The sequence below is a fragment of the Mustela nivalis genome (assembly GCF_964662115.1).
Source record: "Mustela nivalis genome assembly, chromosome: 2".
NCBI lineage: Eukaryota > Metazoa > Chordata > Mammalia > Carnivora > Mustelidae > Mustela > Mustela nivalis.
Window position 1 is genome coordinate 109,710,556 of NC_139021.1, and position 22,645 is coordinate 109,733,200.

The 22,645-nt window shown below is 38.8% G+C and overlaps 1 pseudogene across 1 annotated transcript in view; it reads right to left on the reverse strand.

Moving 5' to 3' along the window:
• LOC309859337 (protein phosphatase PTC7 homolog) overlaps positions 1-20,564 on the reverse strand; it is a 99,698-nt pseudogene extending 79,134 nt beyond the window's left edge. Inside the window, exons 1-3 of the transcript in view lie at positions 20,410-20,564; positions 16,497-16,575; positions 12,652-12,719 (exon numbers count right to left, since the gene is read on the reverse strand). The product of the transcript in view is annotated as a protein phosphatase PTC7 homolog (transcript). The remainder of the gene's footprint in view (positions 1-12,651; positions 12,720-16,496; positions 16,576-20,409) is intronic.
• Positions 20,565-22,645: the final 2,081 nt, after the last annotated feature.

Below are 22,645 nucleotides of genomic sequence, written 5' to 3' on the forward strand. Positions count from 1 at the left end.
ACATATCTCATCCCTCTCTCTCTGTGGACTCCTTTTACTGAGCCTAGAAACAAATCACTCACTTGCACAACACAGATATCCATTACTGGCTAATAGTTTATGTCCACCTCAAAAACCAGAGAGCCTTAGGTGACATTACCTTCAATGAGATTTTTAGACAGAGTTTTAATATTATTGTATGACCTGAAAATGGATAATCCTTGTACGATTAATATAACTCTCAATCATAGAAGCAGGAAAAAATGTCCTTAGTTGTTCTGGGGAAAATATAAATATCCAACAGACACTCAATTTTAATACAAAATTTATAGGGTAGATTTTATTTGGACTGTGAAGTTGTTTATGGCTGAATGCAATATAATATCCATTCACTTGTCATTTCAGAAATATTGCTTGCTGTTTCAGGAGTACATCTTGGAAAGTGTAAGAAAGTTATATACTCTGTTTGTTAATTTAATACAAAAAATCTTTAGTTTATAGTGGCAGTTGTCATCCAGTGTTAAACATCAAAAGTGGATTTTCCAAGAGGATGTATACCTAAAAAGAAGCAAATCTAAAGGAATTAATACCACTTGACCTACCAGGCAATAAATCTTTCCTCAATATATATTCGTGTTTTTAAAAGTGTAGTTTAAAAGTTAAAAGGTGCATTTCTCATTCTTGGCAAAGAATATATGCATTGACATTTTCATCCATATAAGGCTGAACTTTGAGAAACTGGTAAACATGCATTTCTTAGGCTATTTTCAAATAACCTAATGTAAAAGCACTGACTGGAACGTACACTGATGAATGATGTTCCTGTTAAAACAAAACCCATTTTTATCATGAGAGACACAAACCATAACAGACTCTTAATGTCACAAAACAAACTGAGGATTGCAGGTGGGGAGGGGGGTAGGGAGAGGGTGGTGGAGTTATGGATATTGGGGAGGGCATGTGCTATGGTGAGTGCTGTGAAGTGTGTAAACCTGGCGATTCACAGACCTGTAGCCCTGGGACTAATAATGCATTATATGTTAATTAAAAAATTAAAAAATTATAAAAAGAAAAAAAACAAAGCCCACTTTTAATTAGCAATTCCAATTTTTCTTTTTCATTTGTGTTCAAATTGTCTTAGGTTAGTGGAGAGTTTTTAAGAATGTTGTTTCTGCACTGTATTATTAAATACAGGAGAACCACCATGTTATTTCAATAACTTCAGGGTTTTATTTTCCCTTTGTTTTATTTTTGAAATTTTGCTATAGAATTAAAAGCCAACAAAAGAAGCTTTTAGGGTTGACATAAAAAACTTCTTAGGCACTTAAAAATAAGAGTAGGAATGATCAGTTATCAACAAATACCTAAACACTTGTGTGAAAAAAGCAAAATTCCGCTGAGTAAATGTAAAGCACCAGTTAACTGTGTTAAATGATTCATGACTAGGACAGTGTCCCCATCCCCCATCGGGAGTAAGCAGAAGAGAGTTCCATAGAACTCTGCAGAATGGGAGGTTTTTACAGGCAAAGAGAGGGTGAAAAAAAGGAATTTATTAGCAAGGAATGCATTGTTTCAGGGGTGCTCACCCTCCAAGGGGAACAGAAGGGGTCTATGGAAGAATTATCTCCTAGTGCTGACCAGGAAATTCTAGTCTGCTTGGTGAAAGGGCAGGGGGCAGGAGGGGGAGGTAGTGCTGATACTGTGCTTAGGGGAGGTTTTAAGACTCCACTGACTGACTTGGGTCCCTAAGGTAAGAGACATCATTTTGGGCCTGTGGTTTTCTACTTAACAACTGGAACATGTATACCTTTTGGCAATGAAAATTTCAGCACTGCAACTAAAGTGGAAAATTGAAGCGAATCATTAGGTCAGGAAGCTTTTTTACTTCTATAGAATAGCTTGAATATTTCGCATATTAACATTTCTCTCAGTAAGGAGGAAAGCAGATTCTTCGAATATACTTCTCAACGTAAGAACTGTCATGTGCCCATTTTTAGTAGATTTTATTTATCATGCTAATATGATAATTAAGGATTTTTAAAATATAATGTAATGTGATGTTAATACTGATAATATGAACTCAACATAGAGAAAAAGATAAATCCAATATGCTTTCTTTTCTCACCTTTTCCTGCACACAATCCTACTTCAGAGGTAAGCCAGACACCCAGCCATTTCCCCCCTTACACAAACCAGCACACCTACCCACACCCCAGCAGGATCATTTGGACACCATGTTCCTTATTTTGTCTCTAGCTAGCTACCTAGTTTGCTTTAAAAAGGAAGCAAGTAAAAATAAATTTATTTATCTTCTCAGATTTCTGGAAGCTAGAAGTCCAAGATCAAGTTGTCGGCAAGGCTGGTTCCTTCTGAGTCTGCTGGAGGAAATCTATATCAAGTGTCTCTCTTAGATCCTGGTGGTTTGTTAGCAATCTTGTGTGCCCCTTGGTTTGTAGATGTGTCACCCCAATCTCTGCCTTCAAGTTCACATGAAATTCTCCCCATGTGCATATCTGCCTCTGTATCCAAATCCCCTCTCTATCAGGACACTAGTCATATTGGATTAGGGGGCCCATGCCACCCCCACATGACCTCACCTTAACTCTATCTACAATACCCTATTTCCAACGTCGCTTTCTGAGATACTGGGGATTAGGTCAACAAATTTGGGGGAGAATCACAATTCCACAAAGGACTTTGACTGTGTGTTATTTTATGGAGAGAACAGAATGAGCGCACCATGCCTCACTGAGCTGGACCAGTCTTGAGCAACCATGGGATTGAGCAAGGTGGGCCAGGTCTCTTGCACCTGTTCCAGTGCCATCAGAAGATGGTACCAGCACAGGTGCTGACAAAGGAAGGCAGCTATTGTCATGTATGGTAATGATGGGGCTTGGGGACAAAAAGCCTTTTGCAGATAAAAATCTGAAGTCAAATCGCAGACATGACAGTTCTTCAGTGAACAAAATTTATACATGTATCAGTCTCTGGAGCTCTTGCTTGAGAAACCCATTGGCTGTGACCACCTATCTTTAAGCATGTGTACTAGTCAAGCGTGACTGTGTGTGCATGTGCAGAGACACGTGTGTATGTACAGATATATAAAGGTGTGTACATACACATGTAGGATTTTCATGCTTCTTGAATGTTTATTGATCTATCGTTACCACACTTTGACACGGGATGACACTTGGTCCAGCGTTTCTTCCATTTGCTCCAGTGGGACTGCCTGTCTTGTAACTGCAACATGAGAACATTTGACTCTGCCTGTATTTTCAGTTATCTATAAAATTTTGATTTAAGAGAAATTTGCAAGTTTTTTAAAGTAAGAAGTCCCTGACTTATAGAGAATCAGGGGAGTACTTTTAACAGCAGCCTGATGGAATTCATATGAATTGGGTTGGGGTTTGGGTGGATTGGTTGTACCTGATTAGAATTTCTCTGCTGGGTATCATCTGAGGAATCATGGAGACCATGATGTCGTCTCATCACAGAGAAAACCAAAGTCTAGACCCATGCCAGTGGGATCTCAAAACGCCCTCACCCTCACAGTGTTTGAGTTGGAGGAGATCTGAGTGAGCAGTCTGTTTATGATATCTGTAGGCAATGAGAAAGGCCCATTTGATGCAGTAAAAGAGCATGAAGATGGCAAGATGAGATAAAGCTGGTTTACAGTAACGCCCCTCACTCCACAGGTTGTGTTCAATTTTCCAGGGTCAACTCTTGTATCTGGATGCCAGTTGTATCTTGTACAAGATGCCATCTTGTATCTAGATGTATCTAGATGCCAGTTCTCCCTCATGGAAAAAATCTAAGGAGCAAATCCCATTTTCCCCAGGACGAGTTTCTCCTACCTTCAGTTTCAGATGATAATTAGAAGATCACTGATGCCTTATAGTTAGAGAAATTCCCATAGAAGAGAGTGACCGAGGAAATAATGATCTTTTATATCAACTGAGAGTGATATTTTTTGATACCTTCATCTACAGCAGCCTCAGTAAAACAGATAAGAACAATACACATGCCCTTTTCAAGGGGCAGCCTTTTATTTCTAGACAAATAGAAGTAGGTTGAGAGCCGAGCCCATGTTTTAAGTAAATAGAAGAATAGGAAGGTGAGCCTCTGTAGAAAGCCTGAATATGTTTCATGGGCATAAGTTAGGAGGTGAGAAAATTTTAGGCAAAAATGAGGAGTAAACATGTGAATGGCTGACCTAGATTCTTTGAACAGACTTCTGTAAAAAGGAGTTTCCCTGAATTTCTACTGATTACTCCTAGATCCTATTACTAGTAATTTGAAGAAGCTGTTATTTTGTTAAATGATTAAATATAAGAGGATGGGTGCCTGAGTGGCTCAGTGAGTTAACCATCTGCCTTCAGCTCAGGTCATGATCGCAGGGTCCTGGGGTCCAGACCACTATGGGCTCTGTGCTCAGCAGGGAGCTTCCTTCCCCCTCTCCCTCTGCCCTTTCCCCCACTCATGCTCTCTCTCTCAAATAAATTAATAAAATCTTTAAAAAATCAAAATAAAAAATTTAAAAAGAGTAAGAGAAATAAGAGATTTTGTCTGTATTTCCTTCTCTAGAGCCTTTCCTTTATTTTTGTAGTCCAAGTTTCTGACCAATATTTTCCTTTTTCCTAAAGAATTTATTTTAATATTTCATGCAAGGCAGGTCCACTGGCAAAAAAAAAAAAAAAAATCTTGATTTTCATTTGTGGAGAAAGTATTTTCCCTTCACCTTTAAAGCATCAGTTTGCTGGATACAATATTCCAGGTGAGTGACTTTTTGTTTCTGTTTTTATTTTTCCTTTCAACACTTTAAATATTTTACTTTCTTCTTCTTGCTTGTTCAATTTCTAAAGAAAAGGTCCAGCATGATGTTTCCCTTGCATCTCTGTACATAATTTTTTTTTCCCCTCTTATTTCTTTAAAGGTTTTTCTTTCTCGGTGATCTTCTGCACTTCAAATCCAGTGTACCTGCGTAAGGAGCTCTGTGTGCCTGTTTTGCCTGGTATTCTCTGAGTTGCTGGAATGTGGGGCTCCATGTTATCATGAACTTGGAGAAATTCTTGACAATTATTAATTCAGACATTTCCTTTGTGCCTTTCCCTCTTCCTTCTGTGTCTGTAGTTCCATTACCTCTGTCACACCTCTGCTTACTTATCTTCATATTGAGATGTAAGTAACATCCAGCATTTCCCACTGAAGAAGCATCCACCTGCTGTGTTTGCAAAAATCAGGGCATCAGATTAAGGGTTTGAACTCTTTTCTAGAAAATGCCTTTCTCCGGGGAAGACTGCAAAGATGTTGTGCACTGGCTTCTATTCCCTCAGACACACCCCCTTAGATTTCTGTAAGCATGACAGAAGCTTGCTCTTGAGGCTAAAGCTTGTGGACAAGCAAATAGACCCCTTTCTCCAAAAGGCAGGGTGTGTTTTGTCTATCTGAGCAGAGCACTGGGAGTCTGCCCAGAACTCTCTTCCACTGTTACAGTACCATGGGACCCAGAAACACAAGGTCCCTGGCCTCCAGAGGCAGGCAATGTAGGTGACCCCGAGGAGGCAGTCACAAAAGCTTGGTCACTGGACATAAACACTAGGGCACTGGACGCCTGTAAAATCTTCTTTCTGGAAGATACTGCACAGCAGGGGAAGAGCACAAAGATGGGCCTACTGGCTGGAGAAAGAAGAGAAGCAACACAGACTTGGCACCCTCTGGAAAAAGGAGAAGAAAGGGGAAAAAAAGAAAAAAGTGAAAAGAGCTAAAAACTGTTTTAAAAAGAGAAAAAGAAAGATGTTGGCTGTGAAGCTTAAGCAAGGTGAGATTATACCAACCAGCTGGAGTGTAATGATGGCCCCCTGGAAAAGGAAAAAAAATGGTACTCACTGGCTTCAGAGAAGCAAGGAGAAGCAGAAGATGTGCCTATGAGCCTCTGTCCCTAAAGCATTTTCTTCCAGCAGGTAACTGGCCCTCAGACTCACATTCTAAGAATAGCAAATGTGTCCCTTTCACAGAAAACCTGGGTGTTTTTCGAAAGGCTGTCCAGGTTCCTGGACTGGCTGAGTCTGTGGGCTGGCCTTTTAAGAGCCATTTTTCTGGTCCACCATAGCCCTGAAGGTCTCATGGGCACAAGCCCCATTGTTCATCGAAGTCAGACGGTTTGGGTGCCAGTCTTTACAAGTTGGGCTGCCCAGGGTGGGGTTGCACCCTCCATCCTTGAAGGAGAACTCTGGGTATTGCGTTCCCTCCCAGCTGTGAGGTGCCACACCAGCGGTGGAGCTTATGATGAGATTGCCACAGTGTGTTTTACTTATGGACCAAGTTCTTCAGTTGTTGCAGGTCCATGCCAACTTTGTATTTCTTTTGTGTCAGTCTGGGTGGTTTGTGTGTTTCCAAGAAGTTTCCAATTGGGTCTAAGTTTATCTACTTTGTAGGCAGGTAGCTGTTCTGAGCACTCCCCTGTGAGTCTTACTTCATGTAAGATCTGTAAGATCAGTTGTAATACATCTTTATCATTGCTGATTTCAGCTGATGTTTTAGCTGGTCTCGCCAAAGTTGTTCATTTTGTTAATATGACAAGAAAAAGTTTTCAGTTTCAATTTTTTGATTTAATTTTAGTTTTAATTTTGTTGACTTTGTCTCTTTTCCTCTTTTTAAAATTTTATTTCCACATTATTCTTCATTGTTTTTCCCTATCTTCTGGTTTGGGGCTCAGTTTATGTTTCTCATCTCTCAAGGTAGAAATTTAGGGTACTGATTTTTTTTCTTTTTTAATATAGGCATTAATAACTATCAATTTCCCTGTAAGCACTGCTTTCACAGCCCTCCATATGTTTAGGTATGTTGTACTTCTGTTTTCAAGCATCTTAAAGTATTCCCTAATTTTCCTCGTGATTCTTAATTTGATCCTTTTGTTATTCAAGAATATCTGGTTTAACTTCTACTCATTTGTGAATGTTCCAAGTTTCTATTGATGGCTGACTTTTAATTTAGCTTCATTATTGTAGAGAGCATACTCTATATGATTTCAGCTTTTAGAAGTTTATTGAGACTTTTCTTATGGCTAACCAGATGGCCCACCTTGAACAGTGTATCATATGCCTGTTGGGAGAAAGCATCCTCCATTGGGGTCTGGTGCAGGGTTCTGTAGATGTGTGTTAGCTCTAGTCAGTTTGTTCCTGACTAGGAATTCCAGTTGATCCTCCAGTAAGTTGTTCCCTGTGACTGAAAGTGAGACTTTGATAGTCCCCACCCATTATCATTGAACTGTCTACTTGTCCCTTGAATTCTGTTAAGTTTGCCTTCATATATTTTGGGCTTCTGATTCTGATTTATCATTTTTATATCTCTGTGAAGGATTTATTCCTTTCTCATTATAATATATTCCCCTTATCTCTAATGAAATGTCTTGCTTTGAAATCTGTTTTATCTGATATTAACATAGACATTGCAGCTTTTTACGGTTTGCTATATGCCTAGTATACCTTTTCCTATCATTTTGCTTTCCATCTACTTGTATACTCAGTCTTCGGAATTTCTACTATAGAGAGTATATAAGTTGGATCTTGCTTTTTTATAGTCCAATCTGAAAATCTCTGTCATTCAGTTAGGTTGTTTAATTCATTTATATTTAATATTATTGAGAAGGCTGAATTTACATTGACTCTTTTGTTCTCTTTTCCTTTGTATGTTATGTCCTTTATGTTCTGTTCCTCATTTATCAACTTCTTTAGCATTAGGAGGATAGTTTTTGTTTTAATATATTATTTCTCTTAATGATTTTCAACGCTATGCTTTTAAGTTAATTTCAACTAAATTAACTCCAGTGAGATAAATATTTTGATCCTATACAGCCCCTGTTGTTATGTACATAATGTCTATATATTATGATAATGAACACATTTTTATAATTATTGCTTATAATTTTATAAAATTTAGTAAAGTTAGGAAGAGGAGAGAGCAAGTATATATTTCTAGAATTTGTTGTATTAACCTTCTATTTACTGTTTCTTTTCATTTCCTAATGTGTATCTAAGTTACTGTCTAGTGTTATTTCCTCATTACAATACAACCTTATTCTCACCTGCCTTCTTTTTACCATTGTCACATGTATTAAAGTTTACAGTTTATATCTTATAGTCTCACTAATACATATATAATGTATACTTATTATTTATTTATTGAGAGAGAGAGAGAGAGAGGGAGCAGGCATGCAAGCAAGGGGAGGGGCAGAGGAAGGGGGAGAGAGAGAATATCAAGCAGTTTCCCACCACACAGCAGTGCAGAGCCCAAGGCAGGGCTTGATCTCACGACCCTGAGATCACGACCTGAGCCAAAATCAAGAATCAGTTGCTCAACACACTGAACCACCCAGGCACCACAGATATATCTTTTAAATCTGTTAACAAAAGAAGGGAGAATGAATGTGCAATTATATTGTCTTGTATAATTATTTACAAAATATTCTTTACCAATGGTCTTTTTCCTCCCTATGGATTCACATTACTGTCAATTTCTTGCATTCAGCCTGAAGAATTTCCTTTAGAGTTTTTTTTAAAGTAGGTTGGTGAGTAACAAGAGCTTTCACTTTTTGTTTATCAGAAAATGACTCTATTTCCCCTTCACTTTTGAAAAATAATCTCATGTGATATAAGATTCTTGTCTTAAGGTTTTTGTTTTCTCTTTTTTCCTTTCAGTTCTTCAAATACACCATTTCTGTCTTCTTGTTTCTATTCTTTTTGATGAGAAGTGACCTGTTAACTTTACTGCAGTTCCCTTGTACATAATGAGTTGTTTGTGTCTTGCTGTTTTCAGGATGTCCTGTGTTTGGTTCCCAGCATGTCAAGTCTGGTGGGTCTGAGTATAGATCTCCATCCCCCAGACTACCAGGAAGCCCCTTTATAACACTTTGATTTTGAACCTTGGCAACCATTTCAGGCAGGAACTTTAGCTTCTCTGAGTGGCACCTTTGCTCTCTTGATCTTGTTTCTACTTCACATTTGTTGGATTTATATTTTGTTTTTTAAAGATTTTATTTCTTTTATTAGAGAGAGAGAGTGCACGTAAGAGAGAGAGAGCAGGAGCAGGGACAGAAGGAGAGGGAGAGGGAGAAAGCAGACTCCCTGCTGAGCAGGGAGCCAGATGTGGGGCTCCATCCAAGGACCCAGGAATTATGATCTAAGCTGGAGGCAGACGCTTAATGACTGAACCACCTAGGAGCCCCTTTAGGGTTAAAAGAAAAACAAAAAGAAAAACAAAACAAAACAAAATCCATGAATCCTAGTTCTAAGAACTCTATCTTTCTGAACAAGTCACTCAACTTTCCTCATCTGTAGAAAGAATATGACAATTGAGCCTTCCTTACTGGATATTTAAATTATGTTTCCAGGACTCCAGCAATCAACTGTTGGTATACAAAGAAATTTTAATGTTTTCATATGTTTTTGAGTGGGATAAACAATTTCAAAATGCTTTAGAAATGTTTTCCCTTTGCAGAGTTTGAACTTCGGAAGCACGTTATATGTGTTGCAAAGTTCTGTGATTTTGTAGATCTTCCGGGGGCTAGCTCAGAGGCTGCAGTTAGGTTTCAGTCTGCCTTTGGCTAATCACGTGACATTGGTTTCAGTCAAGACAATTTGTACCTGAAGTTTTAATTCAAGATTTGGTATATGGAAATGTAAGGGGACCCTAGGGTTTTTCTGATATCTTACCTGAAATTATGCTAGCTTACTTAAAGAGCTAAGTGGTATGATTTTATGAAAAAGATTATTATTGGCATAATTTTATCTTCCCAACAAGGTAATCAGGTATCTTCCTAACAAGGTAATTCTTTCTTACAGGAAAACAGTACGTTTTTGACAGCAGCTCTGTGTTTTAGCCAGTGTCACAGAATGCCCCATTATTGTCTAACTGAAAATAGTTTTCTTTTTGCCTTTTCCCTTTGGATACCTGTGTTAGAGATTAGGAATGGTTCACCCAAGGGAAAGATTCAAGGGAAGTACAAACGGCAATTCTTTAAAAAATTAAAGTAAGTCTGTGAAATATTACAATGTCAAGTATAATATAAATGATTGCAACTCTAATGAAAAGTTGATTATCCTATTTAGCAATAAATTTAAGGACAATTATTTTAAAGCATTATTGGGTTTAAACAAATTGCAATCATATTGAGGCTGTGAATAAAACAATAATAAAATTTGCAAAATAACATCATAAAAATCTGGATACCTTCTTACTTAGATATGGAACCCCTTAGTCATATAAGTGATAGTAAATGAGGTAACACTGTGCTCCAATTACTCTATATGAAATGGTGCATAAAAATCATTATGTCTCATTGAATCAATGTAAGGAATTTAAAAAATTACTTTCTATTGGCTTTTCATTCCATCCCAGATAATTTAAGATTTTGTGCTAGATTATTGTTTAATAGATGTTAAATTAATGCATTGGGATAATGTAAACCTAAGTCACTTAATCTGCATACACATTCATTTTTCTTATTTTAAAAAACAAGTTCCAAAAGTCTTTTTCTAAAAAAACCTTTATTTTTATAAAAATAAAATCTAGCAATTGCTGTTATTATATCAGATTTTTTAGATGATTTTACCACTACCAATAACATCTCCACTATTAGTTGAAAACCTGCTAAATTCCAGGCATGTTAACACAGAACAGTAACCACAGTTCGTACTTAGAAAACTGTTATATTATTCTGGGCATCACTCTAAGCATTTTTCCTGTAATAATTTCTTAGTCTTTCTGTTGTTATTACCATTGCCTAAATAAAACAGACACAGAGAAGTTAGCGACCTGCCTACTGTCACACAGTGCAGCCTATATGCAAAACCAAGGCTGACCAGAGACTAACCCCAGTGCTGGTCCTGCCCATCCTGGAGTCATGGAGACTTGAACAGGAGTACTGCTATTCATGAGGTCTGTAAACTCACAGACCACTTAGATGCCCTGAGCTCCACTTAGTTCATTTATAAAATTGGTGTTAATAAGAACAATAATGACACCCATCTGATGATGCTGTTAAGAGGAAGGAGTAGGATACAGCAGGTAAGATTCTGATCTAATGACCTGGCACACGGCTCATGGCCAGCATCTGCCTGCCTGTCACCATGCTTGCTGATACTTATCATCTTCCCAAAATCCTCATGTTGCAGTTTTGTCTGTTCTCAGCCTCGCCAGTCACATAGGTTAGATCTCTAAAACCTATTCATCAGTTAAGTGTAACACCCAGAATATTACATAATATATATGATACATAATATATATAATACATAATACCCACATTACACTGTGTGTTAACAGCACGTGCCCTCCCTTATACCCATCACCCTGTTACCTGCTCCCACCACCCTCGTTCCCTCTGAAACCCCCAGATTGTTTCTCGGGGTCCATAGTCTCTCATGGTTCATCTCTCTCTGTGACTTCTCCCCCTTTGGATTTCCCTCCCTTCTGCTATGGTCCTCTGTGCCATTTCTTATGCTCCACATGTGAGTAAAATCATATGATAACAGTCTTTGACTGCTTGACTGACTTCATTGGACCTAACCCCTTCCAGTTCCATCCATGGTCTTCTTAAATTTTATAAAAATGTGTGATGTTCACTATTTAATATGGCCGTTTTTTCCTACATTAAAATAAACACAATGAAGGCATCTTATATGACTTTACGTCATACTATACAAAATTCCACTGATAGAAAGAAGTTCAACATTCTAAACAGATGCCTATCATATACAAGGTCAGAAATGTGACAGATACACTATTTTTAGGTCAGAACTCTTTGACTAAAAACAACAGAAACAAAACTCAAGCGAGTTCATGGGCAAAAGAGAATGTATGTTTACCTAATTTAGAAGTCAAGGAGGGACTGATTTGACTTCAGGAACATTGACATTCAGGGGCTCAGTAAGCAGGTACCTTACTCTTTGGAGCTCTCAGGTTTTGTTTTATTTGGTTTCAGGGTGGTTCCTGGAAGCTCCTGGCCATCATCCTTGAGATTTGATCTTTTGGTCTCTCCTCTCTTATGTTACATAAAGGTCCCATATTTGTGGTCTGTTTCTATCAGAGTAATTTATACTTTATATTTTTAGTTAACTCCATTTCAGAAAAGTTGACTCTTGTGATTTTCAGTTGTAGAACTAATTACTTAACACGGGGTGACCGTGTTTGCCGTATTGTTTGTTCAGGAGAGGTTGTGATATATTTATGAAAAATACTTGAGAAAGTGTCCAAGGTTTGACATATGAACAGCTGGCCTCTGTCTGTGGTCTGATCTGTTCAAATAAGGACCTTCAACTGCTGTAGGACTCGGCAGGTCTGCGTAAGTGAGAATCAATTCAATTGATCTTGACAGACTTGCTCCACTGCCTTCAATTCAAAACTCAATTACACAGAGTGTTCCAGAATAGGATAATTCCAGTGACCAACAGAACTGGGATTTTTACTTAATTATACAAAGACCTTGCCTTGTTTGAGTTTTCAGTGAAATGAAATGTTTTAATTTAATCTCCTAGAGCATAAATCTATAATATATTTATACTCTGCCAGTGCGAATAAATCTGTCCTTCCATTGATGTGAGAGTAATTTAAATGGACAATTACCACCACTAATGGCTCTGCACCTTTTCTCCATGCATTTCCAGCATGTACACTTACCGTCCAAGGGGCTTTGATGAGTGTTGCACCAGCAATGTAAAGAATTTGACATCAGCATTCCAGCAAACCTGGAGAAAGGGAGTGAGAACCAGGTCTGTAAGGCATTTTCTCCTGTTTCAGGAAAGGACAGAAGGAAGGTGACACAATCCTATCGACTTGTGAATATGCTGCTGAGAACCAGCCAATACATTCTTTCTTTAGCAGGTGTTTTCAGCATGATATTCATTGTTGTTTAAATTTCTCATGGTTAAAAACAAACAAACAAACAAGCAAACAAACCTGGATTCTACTCCAATATTGCACTGTATGTTAACTAACTAGAACTTCAATAAAAATTTGAAAAAAAAAGTTATACAGGAAAAAGTCAGAATTTTGCCAAAAAACAAAACAAAACAAAACAAAATCACAAAACCCCTGAAATCTCTGGATTTGTTGAGCATAGCTCCCTGAGAAATGCGATATAAGCTAGACAACTAAGTATAAAATGGGGATAATTCATAACTCAAAACGTCTTTCTTATATAAGTGAAGAGACCATATACCTCGATTAAGACCTAATATGTTCAGGTGCCTGGGTGGTTCAGTCAGTTAAGTGTCTGCCTTTGGCTCAGGTCATGATCCCAGGGTCCTGGGATTGAGCCCTACATCGAGCCACCCCCCCCCCCCGCACCCTCCACCCCCACCCCGCCATAAGATCCCCTGCTCAATGGGGAGTCTGCTTCTCCCTCTTCCTCTGCCTCTTTCCCTGCTCATGTTTATGCTTTCTCTCTCTCTCTCTCTCTCTCTCTCTCTCTCTCTCAAATTAATAAATTTAAAAAAATAAAGAAGACATAATATGTTAATGTGAGCCACAGCATGTTCAGTGCAGGAAGAAAACTCAGAAAGCATCATTACAGATCCTTGATTATCTAAGGAATGTTTAATTCTTCTTCAGCTTTAAAGACTGCTAGACAATTCTTTGTCAGCAGGGTTTCTTTGTTTGTTTGTTTTGTTTTGCTTTGTTAGGATTTTTACCACATCACTGCAGTCTTCAGAGCTCCATTATTTCTGATAAGAAGTCAACTGTTAATCTTCCTCAGGTTCCCTTGTGCATGACAAGTTCTTTTTCTCTTGCTATTTTCAAGACTTTGTCTTTCTATAATTTGACTGTGATGTGTGTAGACAGAGATTTCATTATGTTAGAGAGAACTTGAAGTATGTTGAGGTTCTTGGAGTTGTAGATTAATGTTTTCTATTAAATTTGGGAAGTATCCAACTGTTTTTTCTTTCAAATAATTTTTTGCTCTTTTTCTCTCTCTTTTCCTTTTGGGACTCCCACATGTAGTGCATAAATGCGCTACATGTGCATTTATACCCATAATGGTGTCCCACATGGCTCTGAGTTTCCGTTTATTTTTTTCTTTATTTTTTTCCTTTCCATTATCCATATTGGAAGCTCTCTATTGATTTATCTGCAACCTTGATGATTTTGTCTTCTGTCAGCTCAAATCTTTTGTTGAGCACCTACAGTAATGTTTTTTCGTTTAAGCTATTGTGTTTTCTGAGTAGACTACACAAGACTGTGGGTCTACAAAGAGGAATTTGTTTTGGACTCTACTCTTCAGAATGTTGATGCCCTTAAAACTAGAAATACAAAGGATCCAACAGATCATTTAGAACAATTTTCTCATTTTACAGAAAAAAGGATAGGACATAAGAGCCAGTAATTTATTTATCTAAGAGTTATACACCCCCAAATTACAGAGCTTGCATTTGAGTTCACTGGTCCTGCATACAGTGGGAAGGCCATTCCAACAGACAATACACTCAGAGCTCTAACATACGCACAAGTCATTAGCACAGAAATATGAAGTCATTCATGGAATGAGAAATGAATAAAGTGATAATACACTCGTGTTTCACTTAATTTATCTACCTGTGCAGTGCAAACTTTCAGAACACCTACGGTATGTGAGCAACTTACAGAATCGTAACAGCTAAGATATGAGCATTTAAAGTCCATGGAATTTGGCATAAACCTAAGCACTCTGTATGTGCCCTCACAGGATAGGTATTGCTATAAACCCATGTTAGGTTTGAGACCTACACCTTTAAGAGGTTACTAATAATAGCATTACAGAGCCCTGAGTTAGAGCCAGGCACCAAGTGTTCATGGGATCCCCATACCATCCTTCCAAGGTAGATATAGTTATCTATGGCGACATTTTCACATTTAACAGATAACCAGCAAAATCACAGATTAAGTTAAATGACCTGCCTAACATGAGACATGGAGGAAGTGGCCTGTTGAACCCCAGAACCTGGCTTCTTAGCTATACCAGTTAACTGCCAGGCTTGTTTGCACTCTTAGCAGCTAAGGTGCACTATATATATGCAATAGCCTTCTGCGTGCTAAGTACTACAACAGCCCTAAAGCTATAAAATCATTTTTCTGGCACTGCTATAACAAAATCCCAAAAACTAGCTAGTTTAAAATAACAGAATTCATTGTCTCATAATTCCGGAGGTAAGAAGTCTGAAATTAACATGCCGGCATGGCTCTGCTCCCTTCACAAACTCCAGGAAAGGATCCCTCTGGTATCTTCTGGCTTCTCTGGGGCCCAGGCATTCCCTGGCTTGGCCAGTCTCTGTCTCTGTGTTCACATTGCCCCAATCCTTCCGTGTGTGTCTCTCTCCTTTTCTTACAAGGACATCCATCACACTGGATTAAGAGCCCATCCTACTCTGTGTAACCTCACCTCTTTTTAACCTCTAATTTGAAAGAAAGAGAGCATGTGTGTGAGCACAGAGAGGGGCAGAGGGAGAGCAAGAGAGAGAATCTCACATAGACTCCAGAATGAGCACGGAGCCCCACACAGGACTTGATCTCATGACCCTGAGATCAGGACTTGAGCCAACATCAAGAGCTGGTCTCTTAATTGACTGAGGCACCCAGGTGCCCTCAGTGTGACCTCACCTTAACTTAGCTGGTTACATTTGCAACAACCCTATTTCCAGATAAAATTGTGTTCTGTTGTACCAGAGATTTGAGCTCGAACATTATCTCTGAGGACACTATTCCCCCAGAAATACAGAATGTGCCTTGGATGAGGTCCACAAGAGTACACACACACACACACACACACATACTCTTATAGTATATAATCACTACATTTAAAAAATATGCTAAGGTTTTCTTTTTCCAGTTTCTAATAATTTTGCTTTTTTTAATTTTGGTAAGTACACTAACATGAGATCTACCCTCTGCAAATTTGCAAGCATACGGTCGGTGCTGAACAGTACCTGTCTGGAACTTTTTCATCTCACATAACTGAAACTTTATACACATACAGCCAAGAAATTAATACATTTTTAAAAGGCTGAGAAATAAGTGAAGAATTTACAACCTCAACAAAACCTCTATTTTTAATTTTGCTTGGTCCATGTGTGCTTATCTAAGGATAGTAATACTATGATTTATATGCTTCTCTTTACATAGTTCTCATGTTTATGCTTCTTAACAATCTTTGTAGATAACAAATGCATTACTTTCTAAGTTTATGGCTTTATGTTTTATTGTTTTTATTTTCTATTTTCTCATTATTAGATATTTAGTGTCTTTTTATTATTTTGACCAAAGAGGGAGTACTATCATTGACATTTTCAAAAACATACTTATTGCTTTTAAATTTACATGTAGGATAAATTCTTAGGAGCAAGATTTGATGATAGGAACATTTCCATAAATTATAATGAAGCAATGTTATATACTTGATGTATGGCATCATTTTGCATTGCCAAGAGCCAAAGGTGGAAAGACTCTAAATGACCATAGCGGGGGAAGAGATTTGAAGAAATGTAACGTACCTGTAGCATGGTGTACTTTGGGGCATGCAGAATGGACAGCAGACACCTGCTACCAAACATGGGTAAACTTCTGACAATACTGTGAAAAGGGAATGAAGCCACAGTACGGGCCAGAATCACATTATTTCTTTCATAGGAAATGTCTGGAGTGTGCCAATCCGTGGAGACACCAAGTAGACTCCTGATGGCATAAAGTTAGCCTGGTCGTGCAGGGCAGCATGCAGACTGGCTGCTGATGGGCACAGGCATTTTGTTTTGGTGATGGCAAAAAGGCATTAAATACAGCTGAGGGAGTGGGCACTCTCCTGCGATATTAAAAGCCACGAAGTTGTGCACCTTAAATGTAGATGGTGTAACACATGAACTTAGTCCAATAAAGCTGTGAGCACAGACAGTGCCAGCTCTGCCAAGGACCCCAAATCAGGAGGAAGGAAGTCAGCCCAAGCTGAGGAAGGCTTGCATTGCATGCTTTCTCCTGTTCAGGAATCTCTACATCCAGAAAACGCTGAGAGTAGGGACGTTTGCTAAAAGGGAGCATAGAGACACTCGTTCCACATCGACTAAGCACTGAATCTCCCCCCAAAATTCCTTGTAAGGTATGTGGAGGTGGGCAAAGCCTGGAGGCTCTTGAGGGCAAGGACCAGGCTCTCCTCATCCCAGGGTCTGAGGACCTTCACCCTTATCTACTACACAGCATGTGCTTAGTAATTTTTCACCTGAACTGACCTCAGTTTAGCACTGTTTTTCCAATTTTAGAGATGGTGCCATGAACTAAAAAACAATGACAAGTAAAGGCATAAATTTAGATACTAAAAAACCCACTTGTACCTCAATTTAAAAATATATCTTTAATTCCTTTTCCTTATTATTGATACGGAAGGCTGGTTTTAAGTTTTGTTTTTCAGATTTTTAAGAAATCAAGAAATTGTCTAGAGGAGTTTGTAAAAAAAGGTGCATGTGTTTATAGAGGGCAAAAGAGTCAGAAATTAGAACACAGCAGTTGGCTCGTGGGTGTTTACTAAACATCCAGGCACTCATCCAACATGTGGAAAAGGAGACTCAGGATTGCCAAATAAAGAGAATTCCTATCACATCTCAAATGTTTGGGTTTGAAGAATGCACAATTGTGCCTGCATGTCTTACTCAAAGGAGCTTGGTCACTCTTAATCCGTTGGGTTCCTTATCAGGAAGGTGTTGGTCTCCTGTAAGACATCAGCTCTATCAAAATGCAGGAGACACTTGACGGGGAATCCTCCTTTCACTGTCCCCAAAACAGAAGATGTTTAAGTCATGTCACCATATGCCTCAGGCCAATCCCCCTCTCCATCTGGGTCAGCTCATGGGGCTCACTGAGGGATAGAAGAGGTATCCAGAAGCAGTGACTAGTCCTTCTTAACCTTAGAAATAGAAAACAAAGAAAACCCAGATAAGCGATCAGTGTTTAGAAACCCAGAGGTCCAACTGGGTTTCTAAATGATAAAGAGCATTTGATGATGCCTTAATGTATTATTAGTAGTTGCTGAGTTTTGCCCACTAATAAAGACACTCTCTGGAGAAACTCTCCAGCATGCCTTATCTGGTTTCAAGAATCTTAGCTAACCTGGCATCTCATATGTAAGAAGGATTTAGGGGGAGGGAGAGAGAGCGAGTGGAGGAAGTGGCTCGGGGAGGTGGACCTTCAGGGGAGTAAATGGATGGACCCAAGGAGGAGGTCGAGGACACACAGAGAGACCAAACACGAGGAAAGTGACAAGGACACAGAACAAAGGGACCAACACAAAATAGGGATGAGGAGAGAAACAGAGGCTGAGAAGAAATGATGCTTGATTCTTTTGTTAAGTTGGGGCTCTTTGTTCTTTCTGCAGACATGTTAGCTCTAGGTTTCTACCTCAAGGCATTAGCAGGGCTGGAGCCTGGAAAGGAGAGAAGCGCTAATCTTCAGTTTGAGGCTCTGGGAGAAGCAGTGACCCCAGCTCCTCATGGGAACACACTTACCCAGAGCTGAGCCCGAGAGCAACTGTCTGACAAGTGGTTGCGGGAGGTTGTTTGCAGCCAGTAGAAAATAAAGGCCACAAAAACACCCATTAAAAATGGTAGGAACTGAACAGGTAAAGGGGACTGGGTGCGGATTGAGAGAGAACAGCCCTTGAAGGCAAGGAACTGAGCTGAAATAACCGTCCTCACGGAGCGATGAGCAAACAGTCCCACCAACCAAAGGGTGTAGGTGAGGGAGTTGGATGCTGCCCCCGGGTCATCCGCAGGGGATCTTGACGGGAACTGGCACCATCAGTGCGTTCATCAGTTTTGTTTGTAGATAGATGACAAATAGAACGATTGAGGGAAAATACTGGAGAACGTGCTGGGTGCATAGTATATGCTCAAAAAAGGAAGCTGTGGTTTTATTCATATATAAATTTGGATAAGCCAAGGCAAAATATTCAGATTAACTAATACTCTGTTAACAAGTAAAAATAATATCAAAATATTGAAATTCACAAGAATATTTTCCTTTGTTGTGCAGAGTTTACATTAAGAGAGTTTACATTAAGAGTCCCCAAAGCTATGGGACTTCTTATTCAGGCTGAATAAATCGATATAGTAATTCTTCAATTTGTGTATTTTTTAACACTTCCCAAATCTGATGCTATTTCCCTGGGTTAATAGACGCCTTTTGGAAGAAAACAGGACAGGAATCAGGGGGTCATCCGAACAATTAAATGAAGTGAGTGATGGAGAAGTTGTCCTTATTTAAAACGATAAATTTAAAAAGTGACAAGAAGGAGATTAGACAGATTATTCTATCATTTTTGTTTGTTCAGACTTAATATTCTCATCTTCCTGTTAAGTACTGCTCTTTCCGTTAACTCCTGCTATGGCTTGTTTCTAGAACGAAAAGCAGTAAAAGACTTCTATGCATGGGAGTGGAAAGTTGTAGAACTTGAGTCTCCTGAGCACAGGTAATGCCAATTTGAAGAAATGAATATTTTTCCCTGGTAAGATTTTCCATGTGATTGTGGGTGACTGCATTTATCTAAAATACAGTGAGATGATTAAAGGAAGGCTACCTCCTCATTCCTTTATAAAACTGCTGAAATTAAAATGGAAGCAAGTAATTAGGATATTAGTCAAGATTTAGTCAAGACCAAGCAAACATTCAGGGGGAAAAAAAATTAAAAACTGTAGGATTCTGCTGGGGTCTAAGACTTATGGGTTCTAACTTAAAATTAATAGTTGCCACTTACCTAGTTATTACTTATGGTGTAAACGACAGAAGGAAATAAATGGGTTTTTTTCTACATATGTTCAACTTCCCTTTGTGTCATGGGCGATGTGCCAGGAATATGGAATTATTTGATTGTTTTTGATTCCTCAGTTTCACATTTTTCAATGTTGTGAAATATTGCTACACACAAAACCTAATTAAGAACAAACAAACAAAAAAAAAAGAGGGATAAGAGGGAAAGTTTTTATTTGTTTTCCTTGTTGAAACATTTAGAAATGACAAATCTGCACTCGGATTTTCTTTCGTGCCGTGGTTTCGGTTCGTTCAAAAAGATAAACTGTTCTGTCAGATCACCAGTTCGGAGCACGTCTCCGCGATGGGCTCACTGAATAGAAATCACGTCGTTCTACTCCCCATAGAAGACACTTGTTTCTCCAAGCAGGAATTACACCATAGAAATTGGTTTAAATGGCGTTTAGCAGAAGAGCACTTCCACTGACAACTCGTAGAGGTCTTCATGGAAGAACAAAAAGGGGATAAAATATGTAGTGTTTTTGTTTTTTTGTTTTTTTGGTTTTTTTTAGTGTTGTGGGGAAATTAAAATATTAAAAAGGACAAATTATCTACCAGTCATGGTGCCTCTTGTCACCCATGTGTGTATTAATTAGCTGTTTCTGCAGAATAAATTACCCCAAGACATAGGTGGCAGGTTCAGACGACAAATATGGAATGGCTGACACCGTTCCCAAGGTGTCACTGTTTCCAAGGGTGGAATCTGCTTCTGGCTCGGGATCTCTCCTGAGGTTGTAGTCAAGATGTAGTCCAGGGCTGTGGGATTTGACCATTTGGCTGAGGAGCCCCTTCCCACGTCCCTCCCTTCGCTGCGGGCTGAATCTTCAGCTCCTCACCTCTCCATGGGCTGCCTGACACGGCGGCCGGCAGCCCCAAGGACACCAGGTGGGAGAGAAGCCATAGGGTCTAGTCTCTAAACCCCAGCTCCTTACTCTCCTGTTGCAGGAGGGTCACTAAGCCCAGGGAGCACTCAGCAGAGTTCATCAGGTCAGGGTGTGACGAGCAGGAAGTGGGGTCTTTGGGCACCACCGTGGAAACTGTTCCAGCAGCCTAGAGGAATCAACCAGGATCCCTGAATTTGACAAATAGCTTAACCATATTTAATTAACTTCCTAGTTAAAAAACAAAAATCAAAAAAACAAAAAAGAAACATTGTTTGTTCTCCTCAGTTTAATTTTCTCCAAATGCAAATTGTGTTCTATGAAAGTTCTGTTATTCCTGAAGCAGAACGTTCACCTCAGACCTTCCTGTTTACGTAGATTTCTGCAATAAGTAAGCATCTAGTGAGAGAGCTGTAGCCCTCATTAAAGTTCATCTGGCAGAAAGACCCTTAATTTTAAGATAAGCATTCTGTGAAGGAACACACTGCAGAAGATACAGACTGTCACAGATAGTGAGTGCCCATGTCACTGGCATTTAGTGTTTCCCAGAGACCAAGACAGCCCAGAAGGGCTCTTGGAAGCACTTCATTTCTGTAATAAGGATCAAATGTCAATGAGTAGGTTTGAGCTAAATTTCCTGGCAGTTCTGTTAAAATGGTGGTGTATGATATACAGGTTACAATTTTCCACTCCCCAGTCTCCTCTGTAAATAGAAGTTGGTGACTTTGGCTAAATTAGATAATTACTCTAAGTGGCTGATACTTTCCTAGGAGCAGCAGTGAAATGTACGTACGCCCACACTTTTTTTTTTTCATTTGTTTATTTTCAGCATAACAGTATCATGATTTTTTCACCACACCCAGTGCTCCATGCAATCCGTGCCCTCTATAATACCCGCCACCTGTTACCCCGACCTCCCACTCCCCCCACCACTTCAAACCCCTCAGATTGTTTTTCAGAGTCCATAGTCTCTCATTATTCACCTCCCCTTCCAATTTACCCCAACCCCCTTCTCTCTAAGTCCTCATGTCCTCCATGCTTTTTGTTACGCTACACAAATAAGTGAAACCATATGATAATTGACTCTCTCTGCTTGACTTATTTCACTCAGCATAATCTCTTCCAGTCCCATCCATGTTGCTACAAAAAGAGTCATGTTATCTTAAAGCAGCAGTACTCAGGATTTTTTTGTGTTTTAGTTCCCAGGTTCCTTCACATTCTGAATGCCTTTTAAGGGCCCTAATGAACTTCTATTTGTGTGGATTCTAACTATCAATTTTTACTTTATTGGAAATTGAAATTGATAATCTTACTCTTTTTTAATTGATTGATTTGAAAATAACACATTTTATGTTTGTAATGTGTTGGTTTTGTCAGGAAATGAATTCTGATTTCACAGGCGCACTGAGAGCAGACATAACTTCAGCACCTGAAGTTCTTCAGACAGAAGGAAAATCATATGGGTCAGAAACTCAGATCTACATGAAGAAAGAAAGAGCACCAGAGAATGAACAATTACAAGTCAAATTTAAAAAGTTCTATTTTTCTTATCTTTAATTGACTTAAGATATAAAAGTCTGTTTAAAATAATAATGAGAAGTGCATTGAATTATGTTTGTTTTGTATACATAGAAGCCTATTATAATATATGCCTCTATCTAAGTAAAATAGCTAATAACAATGATCCAGCATGTGGGAGGGAAAAACTAGACATCTTCCATTATTACAAGGTATTTGCACTACTATCGAAGTGGTATAGTGTAATTTGAAATTGGAGTTGAGTTAGTTGTAAGTGTATATTGTGAAGACTAAAGAATGCTTTTAAAAAGAGTCATAACTGATATGCTTAAGAGAGAAAATGAAATCATATTATGCTCAAGTGAAGCCACAAAAGGCAGAAAAAGAGGGGAAGACAAAAATAGAAACAAAGAACAAGAGAAGAATTAACACCAATCCTTTTCAAACTCTTCCAA